Below are 19,231 nucleotides of genomic sequence, written 5' to 3'. Positions count from 1 at the left end.
TCTACCCAATATATTTCTCTGAATGTCTGATACCCTGTGATTCTTGAGTATCACTGATGGCCCAAATCCATTATTTCACTGAGAAAATAGGAGCAACCAGAAAAGAACTTCCACAAACGCCTGCCACCTTCTGGCACTGTACATGTAGACTCTGTCTTAATTTCTGCTCTGTTGGGGAGCTGTTTGTGCTTCTATGTAATGCCAGTCTCACTGCCTCTGCACTGGATCCAGCCCCTCTCCTGTACTCTAGAACTTCACTCTGGCAATTGTCCATCTCTATTGAATCATTTATTTTCCTCCTTTCACTGGATCATTGCCTTTGCCTCAAGTATATTATAGTATTCCTCATATATAAAAAAATTCTTCCTAGACCCCAATCCTCCTTCAACTGGTATCATTTTCCTGCTCCCCTTTATAGTGCCCTGCACTGGTCTTTTTTCATCTCCCTGAATTCTAAATGCTACAGTGTCCCAGGGTTTAGTCCTCAGAACTTCTCTTTTCTGTTGATTCCCACCCCCAGGGGATTGACACAGTTCCATGCTTTTAAACACCTTCCAGATGTTGCCAAATTTATATACCCTACCTGGACCTCTCCCTTGATCTGTAGACTCTTATATCTAACTGCCTATTCAACATCTCCACTGGATAGCCAATGGGCATCTTAAAGTTAGTATGTTCAAAAATGAACTGTTGATTTTCGGTGTCCAGCCCCCAAATCTGCTCCTCCCATAGTTGTCCCTGACTCAATAAACGGAGCTCCATTCTTCCATTTGCTCATACTAAAAATCTTGGTTTCACCTTGATCCCTCTTGTTCTATCACATACCTCATCTAGTTCATCTGAAAGCAAAGGGAGATTAAGAGTTCTGAAAGACTTTTTTATCCAGACCGGAGAAAAGTCCCAAGTCACCAAACAATACTCCCCTATAGTGACCAAAATTATTGCATAATCTTGATGTATTCATTCTTAAGTCCGCAAATACTTTTGAAGAACTTACCATATTCCAGGAAATGTTCTAGGTGTTGAGGGTATAGCAATGAACCAAAACAGGTAATATTCATGGAGCTTACCTTTTTACTCAGGGACACAGAAAACTTGTCAAGAGAGTTAAGGACAGACACTTCAGGGGAAAGGGACAAAAAGTTCATGGAAGGATGCTGTTTCAGATGCTGCAATAAGATGACAGTTAAAGCATAGACATTTAAGTATTGAGCATAATGAGCCATGCAGATATCTGGGACTAAATTATTCAAACAGGAGAGGTATGTGCAGAGGTCCTGAGTAAAGGCATTCTTGGGATGTACCAGGAGCAGGTGAAAGCATCTGTAGCTGCAGTGGAGTGAGTAAGGTGACCAGTGGTGGGTAATGAGATCAGGAAGAACTGGGGTGAGATCACATAGGCCTTGCAGCCCCAGAAGGGGATTTGGGATTGTGTTCTAACAGGTAGGAAGCCAGCGGAGGATTTTGAGCAGAGGTACATTATAAGCTGACTTACATTTTAAAGGGATCAGCCTGACATCTGGGTGAAGAGTGGAGTGCAGTGGGGAAAGAGGAGAAATGGGGACCAGTTAGGGGGCCTAGTCCATTAATCCAGGTGCAGGAAGATGGTGCTTGAATTAGATGGTTATTGTGGAGGGGGCAGGAAGGGCTTGCCTTAGAATCAACTTTGAATGTAGAGTGACAGGGTGTGCTGAGCACATGGTAGGTGCATAATTTTTATTTGTTGAGTGAATAGATACACAGAGTATTCTGGGGGTGAGGCAGGACTTTTCCCTGGCCTGGATGAAATATCTCTGTCTCTGATACCCTCGCTGCCGCCCCACCCCATTTGCTCTCTCTCCATGTTCATTTTCAGCTGTCTGGTGACTAATACTTTGTTCCACATCCCCTGACTCTAGGGAGAGGTGTCCTGAACATCAAACATAGGATATTGTCACTGGAAAATATCTACAACTCTAATTTAGGGAATTAGGATTCTGGATGATTTGTAATACTCTTGCCAATTTTCCACAATCTGACCGTCTCTCTTTGTGCTGATAGAGTTGAATTCTAAATCTGAAAACCTGAGGCCCAAACTCTGGAATATGGTGATCCCACTAGGTCCTTTCACACCTTGGGGCCCAGTCTGAGCCATTTTTTTAAGAAGTTTCTCTCAGCTTGGCAATACATGCTTCTTATTACTTGTCAAATTTGTATTGTTACATTTCTAATATGTGGAATTAATATAATTGGGTAGGAATCCAGTTATCATATTCAGAAGACTTATAGAGGTCTTCTTTATGTCCAAGTCTTCTTCTTCAGTTCCAATGACAGCAATAACGCCTCCCAGGGCCAGGACTGGGTGAGGCAGACGGGGTGCCTAGGCACAGCGTTTAAGGAAGCACTGGGCTCGAGGCCATGTAGGTGCAGATGGGTGCCTGAGCGTGAGGCTGTCCTCAAGTACTGTGATCTGGGCACCTTGATTGCCTCACCCTAGTTTTGGCCTGATGGCTACAGGGAAGCATTTTGGTTTATTAACCAGGCAGCTGTAGCATCAAGAGCAGGACCAGTTCCCCACTGTTTGGCCATGACTGTGCAACAGAAAGCTGCTCTCAGAGAAAGCAAATGGCGTGGAGAGGAGCCATGTTCTGAGAAGCTCTGCCAAATTGGAAATTAAAACCAGTGGGAAAATGGTGACAAACGTTATGGAGTTTTGCTTCATAATCACCTCAACAAGCCACTGGCATTCCGTTTGTTCAGGGCTACTTGAACCTGGTCACCATATCTATAGCATTTCTTCCTGGTTTGCAATTCCTCAGATATAGCATTTAAAAAATGTTTATTCTCTATTATCTTCTGTGCCTTCTTTTTACATATCACAAAAATTAACAGAACAAATAGTGATTGTAGTATAAATGCTATGGACAGTCAGGTAAGGGCTTATTGTTAAGGTTGGGCTAAAAATTCTATTTTCAAAATGATCCCAAATTGATTGAGTGGTTCTAAATTAGCTTTTTAGTTTTTACCCTTAACCACTGATAATGCCACTATTAATTTCAATTTCTTAGAGGCAACATTAATATGTGTGAAACAAGTACAACTATAAAGACAGAAAGGAATAAATTACTTGCTGCAAGACAGAATGACATTTTGACTGGCACAGAGACTTTTTTCTTTCACACACTTTGCGCTTTGACATTTCACTTGGCACAAACATTTCACAAATTCTTGACCTAATCTGATGTACTGTTGTTCAGCAATTGCTGACATGACTCGTTTTAACCTCAAGCTCACTGGATTCCAAATGTTACCTTTTCCTGTCAATCAGGGTTGGATGACCTCCAAAAAACAGTCTAGGCAAAAGTCTGTGTATCTGGGAGATAAAGTGTATTTGTCCAGAATGGAGAAAGAGCAGCTTGAAGTTGGAGTTGGAGGAGGGGCAGTAGAGGCCGTGTCATTCAGGGAATGTAGGGGTAAAAAGAGGGCAGAAGACAGAGCCTCTGGTGACCCCAACATCTTGAGAGAGACAACAGCCCCAAACAGAACAAGAAATAGGTGAGAAACACAACAAAAAATGTGGAACTTAGGGATAGAAGAGATTTAAATAATTGAGAAATAGATTGTCTTCCTTAAAGGGAAGATGTATTGTGTAAAAATGTCATTTCTTCTCAGATTACTTTTTACTTGTCCCTAGGCTCACTGCTTGTAGGTATCAGGAAGAGTTCATACTCATATTAAAACCCAGTTTGCTAGCTCATTAGCTTCTATTGACATCTTCTGCCCCCCAGGTCTTCACTCAAGAATAAGCCAACTCATAATGCTCTGCTCTTCATTTTCAGGAAGGTGTGGGTGAGACATGCTTTCAGCTGCAAGTAAGGAAACAATTCCACCAACAGCAGTTTAAATAATAAAGATATTCAAGTGTCTCCCATCATCAGTCCTAGGTACTTTCAGGTGGGATACACTGGAGTACTCAATACAATCATCAAGGACCTATGCTCTTTCTATGTTTCCACTCTTGCCTACCTGAGAAAATTGCTTTTGTCCTTAGGCTGTTACCTTGTGCATGCAAGTTGGAAGCTCTCAGAATGATATCCACACATAATCATGTTCAAGGCATGGAGAAGAGGTAGTGGCTTTCTTCTCACAAGACTGTCTTTATCATCTTGGACCACTCTCAGCAGACTTCTCCTTATACTTCACTGTCCAAAGGTAGTTCATGGTGCCCACCTCTGCACTAATCTAGTCAAGGGGTCTGCAACTGCCATTATAGACTTTGGTAACATGATTCATCCATCGGTTCTGGGAACATGGCTGCCAGAACACTGTGGTTAGCTATGTAGAAAGGGACATGGCTGCTGGGTGGGTGTAGAGAAAATGAAAGTTCCTATGGCCAGGATTCTCACCCTGGTCGGCTTGCTCACTGCCCACATGTGGGCAATACGTTATTATTGACTCTATATAAAGAGCCCCACCTGGGGCTCTGGGCTGCTGCACTCCTGCAGGGCTGTGTGGCTGTAGGAGAGCAGAGGCTGGAGTGGTAGCAGTGCCGAGGACAGAGACTGAGATGGCTGCAGGGGTAGAGAGGCCCAAAGGAGAGAGCGGCTTGCTACATGCAGATTTGCTCTGAGGTGGACGGGATTCTAGTGTTGACCTGCCCCCATGAGAATAAAGCTGGGGTTTCACCCCAAGAATATTCTATTGTCATTTTTTCGGTCTCACCGAATCAAGAGTGAACTTGCCTGGTGCTGAAACTCATTGGCAAGACAGTGGGCAACTAATAGCATTGGACCAAAGATGCAACACTCACAGATATTTGAGAGAGACGTCTAACAAGACCACTGTGAGAGGTCTTCTGCTGGCTGCTCCAGACTTTCTTTGATCTGCAAAGCAGATCACTAGTGGTTGTTCCCATCCTCAGTGTCAAAGCTGCTTGGCTGCCTGCAGCAAAGAGGGGCAGAATGGCTTTCTCTGCAGTGAGTCCCCTGATGTCTGGGTCCCACAGCAACACTCCTTGTGACCAATCTTGTGCAGGTGCTCACAGCTCCCGCAGCTCCTGCCTCTGACCCCATCTTCATGGTGACTTTGTGGCAGACCCCGCAGATGAGTTCACTCACCATCCATTCACATCTCCCTTCTCCCACTTCCAGTTTACAGGCTGGAGGCTAAATATCATTCCATAGCCTCCTTTTCAGGGTAAGGTAGTAATCTGTGTGACAGTTCTGGGTTCTGCTATGTAAGCAAAAGTATGTTAATGGTTTCTGGAAATACCTTTGCTTTCCTGATAAAGGTCTAGCTTCAGTTTGGATCACTGCACTATTTATGTATAACATGATCCTGGTCAAAGTATGAATGAGATTATTAGGGGGGATGACAGCAAAATTATTCTAAAGTTTATCTGGAAGAATGCATAAATGAGAATAGCTAGAATATTAGCTTGATTAGGGCAGGGATTATAGAAAAGCAATTTCCTTTTCGTTTCTTCCAACACTTTGAAAAGACTTCCTAATTCTGAAATCCATTAACCATTCATCTCTTTCTGGCTTCATTTTCTTACATTAAAAAAACCCTATGTATCAAAAATGACCATAAGCAAATTTATGAGACAAAGAATAAACTGGGAAAAGTCTCCTTATTTAATCGGCAACAAAGGAGCATGATATCAGGGGATAGGGTTGACAGCCAGTGTTACTGGAGTATTGGAGGAGGGTCTCCTTTATACCACAGGCTGGTGATACTATTATCCCCATATGATGTTGTTATTGTCTGTATTTTGTCAATGATGAAACTTAAGAAGTTAGGTGACTTGCTCTAAATCAAGTAGGATGGAATGAAATCCAAATCCAGATGTTTCTGATGTTAAAAAACCAAAATCTGTCTCTTTACACCACACCCCACTGCCAATACAATCTTTTTTTTAATTTTAATTTTAATTTTAACTTTTTATTTTAATTTTGGTATTATTAATCTACAATTACATGAAGAACATTATGTTTACCAATACAATCTTAACCAAAAAAAGGTTAACTTTCTGACTGAGTTAGGAATAATCAGAGGAGTGGAGCAGAAGAGGGCAATTTGAGAGAGATGCAGCATAGGAGAGATATAAATTAAAGGGGAAAGATGGAAATGACTGTTATTTACATTCATAGTTCAAATTGGGTCTAGGATCATTGGGAATGGGCAAGTAAGAAGGACAGGACAGACTCCAAATTCATGTTGCCTGTGACCTGGACTGAATTCTTGATCACACATAACCGTGGCAGTGTATGGAAGAAAGTGCACAGACATTTTGTATCCAGCAGATCTTTGTTATATCAAGCAGATCTCTTTTCATCCCCTACTAACCATATGCCAAAACGAGGATAAAACTGAATCCTTAAGTAATACAACCTCAACCTCTATCAGATAGGAGTTTTCTCTCCTCCAAGGATACTGAGGTTAGGGCTCTTACTTCCAGTATTCTGATCCTTGCTAGATTGAATTCCCAGATGCCAGTGGTATAGTATAGTGCCAGAGCTACATATGAAGATGTAAATGTAGCTGTGAAACTTGTTTTGGCCAGCAAGAACACAACAAGCACAACTTTATTCTGGTTGCAAGTATCCATCCAAATTCCATGCGTTAAATACCTCACACTGTTTTTCCTGCCCTGACATTGCATAAGGATTGCACAATTGCACCTACAGCCTTCCAGAGAAGAGTATTTTTTAGAGGTGTATTATTTTTAAACAGGAGAGGCCATTGTGTATCAATAAAGGTAAAAACAATTATGCCTACCAGGGATATTTTCTATCAGTACTATTCATATGGCTGAATAATAAAATCCACAATGGAATAGTTTTGTTTGAAACTAGTGTTGTTCAATTTACAGCCAGTTTTTCAAAATATTAGTTTCAATCACTTTCTTTCTCAACACAATTATAAGGTAAATAATTCAAATTGATTAAGTTTGAAATGAAAAATTCAGTTTATTCAAGGCTACAAAGCACAGTAAAACGTGGCAAATTTCTAAGTACAGATCAGATAGCACATGGAAATTGGCTTACATTGTTTGCAAAGGAATAAGTTTCTTTGAAAATTGACATCCATCACTGTAAGTTTAAGGCATACAGCATGGTGGTTTGATTTACATATATTGTGAAATGACTACCACAGTAGGGTAATTAACATCCATAATGTCAAAAAGATACAATAAAAACAAACAAACAAAAAAGGATAAAAGAAAAGGGAAAAAATTTTCTCCTTGCAATGGGAACCCTTAGGATTTATTCTCTTAGCAGTGGCAGCTATAGTCATGCTGAACTTTATACCACTAGTACTGATTTATCATATAAAATTTGTATCTCTTGACCACCTTGCTCCATTTCCCCTGCCCCTCCACCATAAGTCTGATCTCTTTTTCTATGTGTTTGATTGCTTTTTTTTTTTTAGGATTCTATATATAATTGAGATCATCAGTATTTTGTCTTTCTTTGACTTTTTTCACTCAGCATAATGCCTTCAAGGCCCATCCAGGTTGTTGCAAATGGTAGGATTTTGTTTTTTTAAATGGCTGAATAATATTCCACTGTATATATACCACATGTTTACCCATTCATCCATTGATGAACACTTATGTTGTGTCTATATCTTGACTGTTGTAAATAATGTTGCTCTGAACATGGGGGTACAGATATCTTTTTGAGGTAGTGGTTTTGTTTCCTTTGGATATATCTCCATAGTGGAATTGCCAAATCATATGGTATTTCTATTTGTAATTTTTGAGGATATTCCATAATGTTTTCCACAGTGGCTATATCAATTCACAACTCTACTAAGAGAGTACAAGGGTCCCTTTTCTCTAAATCCATGCCAGCTTTTGTTATCTCTTGTCTTTTTGATGATGGCCATTCTAACAGGTGTGAGGTGATATCTCCTTGTGGTTTTGATTTGCATTTCTTAACGACTAGCAGTGTTGAACATCTTTTCATGTATCTGTTGGCCTTTCATGTATCATCTTTGGAGAAATGTCTATTCAGGTCCACCAAGAAATTCTTAATACAAGTAACATGATGATAAAACACCACCTTATCAAACTGGTCAATAGAACTGAAATTTTTTAATAAGTAAAAATGACTGATATGAGAATTTATATTTACCCTCCTCTGAATAATTTAACAAGTAATCTAATAATGAAAAAGAACACTCAAAAATGACAATATTCTTTTTCTAGTTTAGTGTACTTGCTTATTATTTTACAAACTCACTGAGCTATTTCTTTGGTGTCTGTAAAAGCTCTAACATTGCTACAAACCTTGAAACTAATGAGAAATAATTTGATGTCCAAATTTTCAGTGAACAATTAAAGAAACAGATAAAACTAATCCCAATGCATTGGTATGAAGATATTTAAAGAGTGTGTGGAAAACACATATTCTTGCTTCAGATGGTTCTTAAATATATATAATACCAAATTTATAAATGAGACACACAAGGCAGTTCCTGGTACACAGTAGGTACTTAGTAAATGTTGAATAAATGATTAACACACTTTACTGAATAATGCATGTCACTATATCATAGATATACTGTCTAAAAATCAGGGGATTTTTAACACCAAAAAAGTGTTCAAATGATGTGTGGCATATTTACTGGAGGAGGTAGGGCACAAAATCCTCAGGGAAATGCTACCTCACATCTGTTTTGTTTGTTGCACAGCATGTCAGTTTTAACTACTCTTTCCAGACCTGCTTCCATTTCTGCACCTGTGAACCTAAACTCCAATATTATTAGAAAGGTTCCATCTTTCCCCTAGGGAAGCCACGTTGTTTTCACTTCTTATTTTAGAAAGCATCTCTGTTGGGTTAGATGCACTTGTACAGTTTTTTAAGGTTTTCAAAACTTAAAGAACTTCTCTCCTATGGGCCCCCAGACTGAAAGAAGTTTATATGTTAAATTCTACTTTGATTTTCCAGTTTATTCTACTGCTTCTTAGTGGGTCATCACATTTTGGTTTTCTACATTCAAGTCTCTCCCAAGTCCATACAGTTTTGTCTCATGCCTCATTCCAAATGTTTAGTGACTGGTGAATCCATCCAATTACATGTTTACATTATTAGTGTTAAAAGGGTTCCTTTACTAGCTGCATTGGCCTAACAGGTTTGAGGGCAAAGAAGGCATCTCTTCTGCAGGAAGTATCATCAGGGACCACCAGGGATCCCTGAGCAAAACAGGCTTCATGGTGGCTGTGTAGGAGAGGGGTGCAATGAGCAGGGCCTGGAGCACCTAAGGATTCAGCCATGAAGCTCTTACATCAGTTGCTCCAATAGTGTTTACTCAAGGCTTCTATTTGTGTGCGAGGCGGGGGCGGTGGGATGGGACGTGGGGTGTGTGTGTGGAAGGGTCTTGGGAGGTGTCACATTATGGAGTACTTGGCTTCTGCCTCGGAGCCTCTCCCATCCTGAGGACCTAGGGAACAGTCAGGTATGCACCGGACAGTGCAGTTCTGTTCCACCCAGCCCCTGCGTACCTGATGCTGGGTTGTCCACCCAGTTCCCTGTTCTCTCTTAACAACGTGCCCACTCTATTAGGCACCTTCCTGTCCTCTATCACCCCCCAGCCTCCTGCTCAAAGGAAGCTGGTCCGCTCTCAAGTTTCAAAGCTGGGCCTGATTGCTCCATGAGACTCTCACCCCCTTTTACCGGGATTGGGTGATGAATGGGCATATAACCCAATTTGAGCCAATGAGGTCTGAGGAGAGGTTTTCGGCGGCTTCTGGGGAAGGAATTCTTCAGTTTCTAGGGGAGCTCTTGGCAGCCCCTGACTCTCAGTTCCTGTAGCACTTGTAGGCACTATATTGAGGCCAGACTTGCTGCAGGCATCTTACTTCTCCCAGAGGTAGAAGCCAAAGCAGAGGAGGCCATTGCTGGAGGGCAGAAGAGGTAAATGCATCCCTAATTTTTAAACCATAATTTGGGAAGGTGGTCTTTTTCATTTCACTGCCTAAAGAAGAAAGTCTTAAAAAAAAAAGCTGCATTAAAAAAAAAACAACATAAAAATTTACCATCCTAACTGTATTAAGTGTACAGTTCAGTGACATTAAGTGTATTTGCATCGTTGTGCAAAACCATCACCACTGCTCATCCCCATCACTTTTTGGTCATCCCAGGCTGAAACTCTGGACCTATTAAAACATGAAATGGGACTTTTAACTGGGCTGGATTCCATGGTATAGAGTCTTGACTGGCCTCTTTGCTTTCTAGAGGAGGAGCTCACTGTGTGTTTGAATGTCATACACATGGGGGTGGCTTTCTCTTCCACCCACATAGCAGGACAGATTAGCAGTGTCACAGCCTGTCTCCGAGGGGGAGGCTTGGGTGTCTTGGTACCTCTATGTCTTCTTCCATGAGGGCTGGTGGTTGGTTATTCCAAAAAATTGTTTGTTGTTTACCTGAAATTCAAATTTAACCATGCATCCTATATTTTTATTTGCCAAATCTGGCATTTTTAGGTAAAGAGAATGAAGCCCACTGAATTTGGCAACTGGAGGCTTTGAAGGACCCCTGATAGCAGCAGGGGACACCAGTGCCTGGCAATAAGGGTCTTGCAAGAAGCTGGCTATGTCAGTAGCAGCTAGCTCAGAGAGAGGATTGTGGGATCAATGGACACTCCATTTCCTCATTCCTGTTGCTAGGATGGAGTGTAAACTGCACCTCATACCCCACCTGAACTTGGATTGTGGGTGTGGGGAGGAGTACAGCAAGAGAATCCTCAACTGGTTGAGTATTAACCCAAAAAGACATGAGAGAAAAACATGCGGAAGTGACTGAGTTATTCTGCATTGGCAAGAGTAAGCATAAATGAGAACTTAAGAACTAAGCTCAGTTATAGTGTAATAAAGTCACATTTATCACATCTGAGACTTTAAGGGAAAATATATACCTGTACAGAGAAAAAATGGGGCTAATGAGAATGTCTCTGAGGTTCCTTCTTTATCAATAATTCTGTAGCTTGAAGTTGTTGAGGGAAAAGTAAGACATAGTTTAGGTGAGGGTGGGAACATTAAAAAAACCCCTCTTATTAGTGGCTGGTTTCAGGACACGCAGCAAATGGTCACGGGAGGGAAGGGGTGCATGGAAAACCATGACCATTGCATGTGTAAGCTCTGTATTTTGAGTTTGTTGCTTTTTAAACATTTAAAGTTGAGAACTTGCTGGAGTTAATTATTTTTAACACTGAAGGGAGCTGATTTGTGCTGATTAAGATGATTTAAAAGCCATTTTCTTAGGAGAACTGAATGGGCTTTCTAGGGGACCCATTGGTGAGCAGCACATTTTTATAGGGAGAGCCACAAGGGACTCTTGGCCTAAGACATCTGAAAGCCAAAAGAATTATTGCTGAGTACACCATGTTTAGCATCCTGCCTAAGTGAGCAGTCCATGCTGCAAGCACAGTGGGTTCTGTCTGCTTGGAGGGAGCGTGAAAAGCTGGACTGGGGGGTCCCTCAGTGGTGCAGAGGAGAAAGGGTGCCTAGACAGCAGATGCAGGCCAGGCAGGAAGCCAGCAAGAAAACCTAAGAGAGGAAGAGGGGGTTTTAGCCAATTTCGAGAGGCTTGGCAGGAAAACAGTAATCTAGTTGAGAAGGTGGTGGGGGAGAAACAGCTCTATCTGGGGCCAAGGAGGCAGCTTTGTGCTCTTGTCCAGAGCTCTCCACCCTCATCAAAGTCAGCGAGCATGGTGGGCGCTGGCAGGGGCGGGGGCGGGCAAGGCCCATCCCACCCATGAGGCAGAGGTGAGTCACGGAGGTTGGTGACCAGCTCCCTTTGGGGGAACCCCGTGGGCTGACACAGTGAGCAGGGGTGAGTTGTGCTGGAGCACAAAGGCAGGCAGGATGTGGCCAGTGCCCACCAGTGTTTATCAGACCTCGTGATCAGAACTTACACCCACTGAGTTATGTGAGAAGGACTATGCCATACGTATCTGTATTGGCTTTGAAGGTCCCTAGAAAACACATGGAAGGCTAAGAGTAGAGGTAAGCAGAGGCCATAAACATGTCACACTCCATTTTAAAGGCTGCCACTTGCTAGGAATAATGAAGAATGGTGATGAAAGTATTGGCTACTCTGGATGTTAACTAGCAGGCTTTAGTTTTCCAGATTATGATTTGATACCAGCTCTTTTGGCAGAGATCACTGAATGCTTTGCACTAAATCTGGGAAGACCTGTTTGACAGGAAACACCTACCTAATTGAGGGATTCCACTCAAAATTGGAAGGAGTGGGGAGAAATAAAATCAGGTATCATGGAGTGATAGCCCTCTAGCCAGAAGGAATCTGAACACAGAGACATTTTCAAGTGGAAGCATCCAGCAAATGGGTTAGAAACAATATACCTAGGCTTTGAGCTCTACACAGTATCGTGCAGAAACTGAGAAACAAACAAAATGTATGTAACATTTTTACACAGTGAGGTAAACATAATCCCATACAGATTGGGAACCAATGGCTGGCCCAGGCCTGTCATACCCATGAGAACAGTGTCAGGAAGGCAAAATCTCAGAACAAGCCAAAACTTGTGGGGAAAAAAGAGGCTAAAGACAAGCAAAAGTGTTTTTAAAAGCTACGTTTGGAGCCAGGAGAACACGGAAGGTGTAGGCCTGCCAGTTGGGAAATTTAGTGCAATGTGTGCAGGTGAATGATTGACGAAATACTGCTTTTGTCTTCTCAGTGAGAGAATGCTTTTCAAGCTCCACAGAACCAACTATTACACAGAGGGGAAGGAAAGAGCGGAAGCGATCCATGCTCCAAATACTTACCTGTTAGGGGTGTGCTTGCTGAAAACTCATTGTTAATTAACTTGGTGCAAAAAATGAAGAATGGTGAGAAGATGAAAGAGACCTTTACACAAAGGGATCTGAGTACTGATTTTAGAAGATCCCTTTTATGTGGACTGTCTTCTCCCAGCACTCCAGGAAGTGTATGCTAAGCTCAATGGGCTAGCCTTGCCCTCCCAGCTGCAAACCTCCTTAATGCCAAGTTACAGAGAAAGGGCATAGAGGAGTTAAACCTGCCGATTACAGATCAAGGTCAAAAACCCTGCCAGCTTCCCCTTCTCAAAGGTAGGCGCCTAGAGCAGAAAAGGTGGGAGGGCAGTAGGAGGTCCTCTGGTCCTGGGGGCAGCGGAGGGAGCCACCATGTCATTCTCTGCTAAGCTGACACCTGTTCTCAGCAGGTGACTTAATCACTAATCTCTTAAAATAGCAGCTTGTTCCCTAGGCATTCTGGGCTCCTGGTGCAAAAAGCTCTTCAGTGGTTTCTTTTAAAGAGAGAGCCATACCTAATCATAATACGAAATCTTGGGGAAAATATTTTGGATAGCACAAAGAATTTTTTAAAATCAACTTCAATCTCATTGTTTAGAGATAGCCTCAGTTAACATTTTCTTTTATAATGTTTATTGTTTTTCTGTGGTCACAGTATGGGATACATAGGATTAAAATTCAGAATATAGAGAAAAGCTAAAAGAAAAAATTAAGAACCACCTGTAATTCCACCACTGCTGATATCTTGATAGTTTTCTTTCCAGTCTTTTTTCTTTGCACACAAACACACACATACATTTTTACTAAAATATGAATCATACTGTAAATTCATTTTTGTACTCCATTTTTTGCACTTACATCTGAGCATTTTCCTTATCATTAAATGCTGTTCAAGAGCATGATTGTAACTGGCCATCTGCTATTTTACTGAACTGCAGTTCATCTTAACCATTATTTGTCTTGTTTCCAGTTCTTCACCATTTGAAAATAATGCCATTATAAACATCCTTGTAAGAAAATTTTCATTTAGGATCAATTTCTAATGGTTGAATTACTAAGTCAAAGACTATGGGCATTTTTGAGGCCTTCAATACATGATGCTTCCCTGTCCTCCAGGAAGATTGTGCCACTTCACTACTGACCCCCAGCCTCCCATCACCTCGCCCCAACCAATGGGCCAGTGCATGCTCATTTCTTGTCAACTTCTCTTAGGTTTGCAGTTTCCATGTGAGGCTTCAAGGCCTCCCTGCTTTGAGCAATCCCATCACACCACTGCCCTCTTGTGTTCTTGCTCTGTGGCTTTTCTAGGGTGAGAGGATGTTCTGGTCCTTCGAATATTTGAAATGCTCTTCCTATATTCCCCTAAAGACCTTTACAGCTCCATGGCTATTTTTATGTTTGCTTTGAGGTGATAAGCATTTCCTTCATTCTGTCAAGTTGGTAACTCCTTCTGGACTCAGCTCAGACCTTGTCTCCTGGCAAACTTCCTCTGACATTCCAGGCTGGTTTAGGAGCCTCTCCTCTGGACTCCCTCTTGTTCTCCCCATCAAATCACTTGTCATGTCATACTGTGCATTCAGCTGTCTCCTTTCCAGATGTAGCTCTCTGTGCCTTTTTTTCACTGTATCTTCAGTGCCTGACACTGCACCTGGCAGACATGGTCATTCGATAGATGCTGAAAAAATGCTTACTTTACTAAAAAATTCCTTGAATGTTCATTTCTATTTCCATACCCTGTATTCCATCTCATTCGCCTTAAATATTTACTGGCTGTATAAGGATCTGATAGTTCTATTTATTTTTTTATCTTATTTTTCCAGGTTTATTTTGATATAATTGACACATAACCTTGTGTAAGCATAAGGTGTACAACATGATGATTTGATACACATGTGTGTTGTGAAATGATTACCACAATAAGGTTGGTTAACACATCTATCACCTCACACAATAATTTTTTTCTTTGTGATGAGAACTTTCAAACTGTGTTAGCAACTTTCAAGTATATAACATAGTATTGTTAACTATAGTCACCAGGCTGTACACTAGATCCACAGAATTTATTTATCTTATAACTGGAAATTTGTACCCTTTGACCAACATCTCCTCGTTTCCCCTACCCCTCAGCCCTAGAAACCACTGTTCTATTCTCTGTTTCTAAGAGTTTGACTTTTTTAGATTCCACATGTGCGATCACGTAGTATTTGTCTCTGGTTGATTTCACTTAGCATGATATCTTCAAGGTCCATCCATGTTGTCACAAATGATAGGATTTCTGTCTTCTTTATGCCAAAATAATATTCCATTCTTTATACATACCACATTCTCTTTATCCAGTCATCCTTTAATGGACACTTGGGTTGGTTCATGTCTTGGCTGTCGGAAATAATGCTGCAGTGAACATGGGAGTGCAGACATCTCTTTGAGATATATTCATCTCCTTCAGATATATATCCAGAAGTGGGATTAATGGATCATATAGTAGATCTTTTTATAATTTTTTTTAGGAACCTCCATACTGTTTTCCATAACGGCTGCACTAGTTGATGTTCCCACCAATAGTGCACAAGGGTTCCCTTTTCACTACATCCCCACCAACACCTGTTATTTTTTATCTTTTTGATGATAGCCATTCTAACAGGTGTGAGATAGCATCTCATTGAGGTTTTGACTTGCATTCCCCTAATAATTAGTGATGTTGAGCACCTTCTCACATAACTGTTGGTCATTTGTATTTCTTCTTTGGAAAACTGGCTATTCAGATCCTTTGCCTATTTAAAAATTGGATTGTTTATTTGTTTTGCCATCACATTCTGTGAGCTTCTTCTATATTTTGAATATTAACCCTTTATCATATATATAATTTGCAAGTATTTTCTATCATTCTGTAGCTTGCCTTTTCACTTTGTTGATTATATCTTTTGCTGTTCATAAGCCTTTTATTTTAGACGTAATTCTACTTGTTTATTTTTGCTTTTATTGCTTGTGCTTTACATATCATATCAAAAAAATTGTTGCCAAAACCAATGTCCCTATGTTTTCTTCTAGGAATTTTACGGTTTCAGGTCTTACATTTACGTCTTTAATCCATTTTGATTTACTTTTTTTGTCAGTGGAGTGAGATAGAAGTCTAGTTTCATTCTTTTGCATGTGAATATCAAGTTTCCCAAATACCATTTATTAAAATGACAATTTTTTCCCCATTGAGTATTCTTGGCTCCCTTGTCAGATATTAAGTAACTGATATGTGTGTTATTTCTGAGTTGTCAATTCTGGTCTACGTGTCTATGTAGCCTAGAATCATACTGTTTTGATTACTGTAGTTTTGTAATATAGTTTAAAAACCAGCTTTCCCAAGATTGCTTTGGCTATTTAGGGTCTTTTGGGATTCCATACAAATTTTAGAATTTTTTTCTATTTCTTTAAAAAATGCCATTGGAATTTTGATAAGGGATTGCATTGAATTCTATAAATGCATTTGGGTATCTAGCAGTTCTTAATCCTTGTTTGATAATTTAGAGTTGAACTTGGGGCACCAAAAAAAAAAAGAAGTAAGGAAAAGAGAGAGAGGAGCACTTTACATTTCTGTATGATTTTACAGCTTGCAGTGTTCTTTCATACCCTTGTGGCAATTCTAAGTCCCTGCCAGGATATTCATGCTAGATGCGGTGACAGCAGTCTGTATCATCTTCCATATCATCTGTCACAACTGTTGGCATATAATTATTAGTATTAGTAATAAATAGTTAATATAACTTAATCACTAACATTAAAAATTAGCAATCAAGTTAATAATTACTAGTGTTCAGTGATATATCACCAACACCTAGCACAGTGCTCAGTGCATTGTAGTTATTTAGTAATTATGAACTCTGTGAAAAAGCATTACTAGCTCCATCTCGTAGAAATATAATTATAGAGAGTTGACATTTCAGTCTAGGGAGTTGGAGTCCAAGTTTGGTGCTCTTTCCAATACACATCACCTAATGTGGTGGGCTGTTTTTCCCTTGTGGGAAAAATATGGAAGGGGAGAATAATGGAGGGAAAGAAGAAAGGGAAGAGAGAAGGAGAAAAACATGGAGTTGGAGACAAGTGGTTTGAATTGGACACCTTGATGAAGGAAAGAGAAATACAGAGCATTGACTTACAAAGGATGGACTTTTCTGAGCGGGACCACCTGATGCCCAGGAGTGGATGTGTGACAAGGTGGACCACAGCTATAATTTCCATCCTGCATTCATAATCATGCACCAGTGTTCAAGAAGTGTGTTCTGCCTGTGTCTTACTAGAATAAGTATGGCAGCAGGCAGTCTGCCAAGGGGCAGGAGAACCAAGGGGTGTGGGGTTTAATCAGGATAACCATACTGGACTTTGTCATTGCCTTGAAAGCTCACTCCAGTTCTTCCTGCTGATAAGTAGTCTCTCTGTTAAGAAAGTGGTTCTTACCTGCTAGCAGACTAGCAGTTAACATGGAACAGGATTAGGTCACTAATTACAGACCTGAGATCCTGGGGCTGGATTTGGAAGCAGGAAATGATATGGGTATGGTTTCATCCGCACCCTGGAGGAAGTCCTCCACTGAGCTCACACTTGGGGGAAAGGAGCAGATTATAATATCCACATCCAAGGACTCCCCCTCTCCCACCTCAGAGGCAGCTTAGGGTATGAACTAGAAACTGCATCCCTCTAGTGTGATTTTTATATGGCAGAATGGGTCACCAGCAGGACTGTGGCATCAGTTTAGCCCTTTACTACTGGTGTTTCAAGGCCCCAGTGTGGGTGAGATTGAAGCCAGTGTTTGGATGTTAGGAGACTGTCTCACAGTTGCTTCCTTCAAGGCAAAGGGGGGTATCTTGTGGCTGCTTATCTGCAGGCACACTGTCCTCCCCACTGCCCAGAGCTGGGCCCCTCTGACGGAGGTCACCCTGTGTTTACTCCAGTACGCCTCCAGATCCTCTCGTTTTCCTCACGAGTCATAGTGTGCAAGCGGTTGTGAAACTGCCGTAGCCATGGCTCTCATAGACTGTCTGGGAAACTTCCTATTACCTAGTCCCAGGGCTTATTAGCAGGGGCAGATGGATCCAGCCACGTTCACTTGGCAGCACCCCTACAGGTACAAGAGTGATGACTCTCAAATCTTAGACCCATGATTCCTAAAAGTTAATGTGATAAGCGTCCCTGGAAGTCTCCTGAAACGATTCCCTGGGCGCTTTCTCCAGAGACAGGAATCCAGTAGATTGGAGGGAGGCTCACGACTTCATGTTCTTGGTGAGCTCCTGGCTGATGCAGCGCTGTTGATCTGAGGACACTACTTTGGAGTCACTGTAAAAAAGATGGAAACAAATCAGGGGAATGTGGTGGTGGGGGTGGGGGGAGACCATGAGTCCCTCGGGCGTTCACTGTACATGGGACGGCCGTTTTGGAGGTCGGGGGGAGCCCATAAGAATGCCCAGCTTTTACTCTCCCTGCCGCTGGAAGACCGGCTAGGGTTTGCACACCCTGCTTCTTGCCCTCCTCTACACAGTGACGGATGAGCTCCTAGGACTGTGCAGGGGGAGAGAATGGAGATTGCGGATGAAGAGGGAGCTGGAGAGCCGAGAGGGAAGGAGAGGGAGGAGCAGGAAGCTCCGGGCCCAGGGATGGTTCTCCAGGCAGTTTCCGGGGGAGGTGTGGCTGTGGCTGTGGGGCATGAGGGAAGTGGTGGGGGAAGAAAGAGGATTCCTTGGATTGCCCGGCCCTCAGGGTGCCAGGGTATGAACTGAGGCAGCACAAAGGTGTTTGAGAGTTTTTGATGCCTGGGTGATGGTCAGGGTGTGATGCTGTGCTGAGACTGGTGTCTGGCTTTGTTAGGGTTACAGTAGCGTGATGGCTCTGATATATCATATGGGGGAGACTAGGGGGCCCAGGCAAGCTCTCAGCCTCATTAAGACCCTTTCTGTTTCTTGCAGCTATTGCCGTGGTTGCCTACTGATACCCTGCCTCAAAGCCTCCTCCCCACAAAGCGCCCCCGCACACCATTAGGCTAATTGGCCTAAGCCAGAGCTCCGACACAAGAGCCACCCTTCAGGGGCTTCTGCCCCAAAGCCCTTGTGTTAGACCCTAGACTCCCTAGCATTAGAACAAACCCTCATTTCTCCTCTTGGCCTCTGGTAATGGAGGGATTGGTACAGTTTCTACGATCAGTTTTAGCCAAACTACCTTTCCAGGCCTTCCAGGCTTCACATTCCCTGTTCCGATCTATGCTCCGAGTGTCCTTGCCAGCCACAGACACCTCACAGTCCACACCTCGTGTCCTTGGACGCTCACAGTTCCCCACCTCCGTGTCTTTGCACAGGCTATGTCTGCTGCCTGGAATGCTCTCCTTACCATCTCTGCCTCAGAAGATCGACCTTGTCTGAAATGCCTCCTCCTTTAGGAACCTTCTCAGATCGTTTCTCCTCACCTCTCCCT

The sequence above is a fragment of the Manis javanica genome, chromosome 3 (assembly GCF_040802235.1).
Source record: "Manis javanica isolate MJ-LG chromosome 3, MJ_LKY, whole genome shotgun sequence".
In the NCBI taxonomy this organism is placed as follows: Eukaryota; Metazoa; Chordata; class Mammalia; order Pholidota; family Manidae; genus Manis; species Manis javanica.
The sequence above is the reverse complement of the archived record's forward strand: the minus strand, read 5'-3'. Positions refer to the sequence as shown.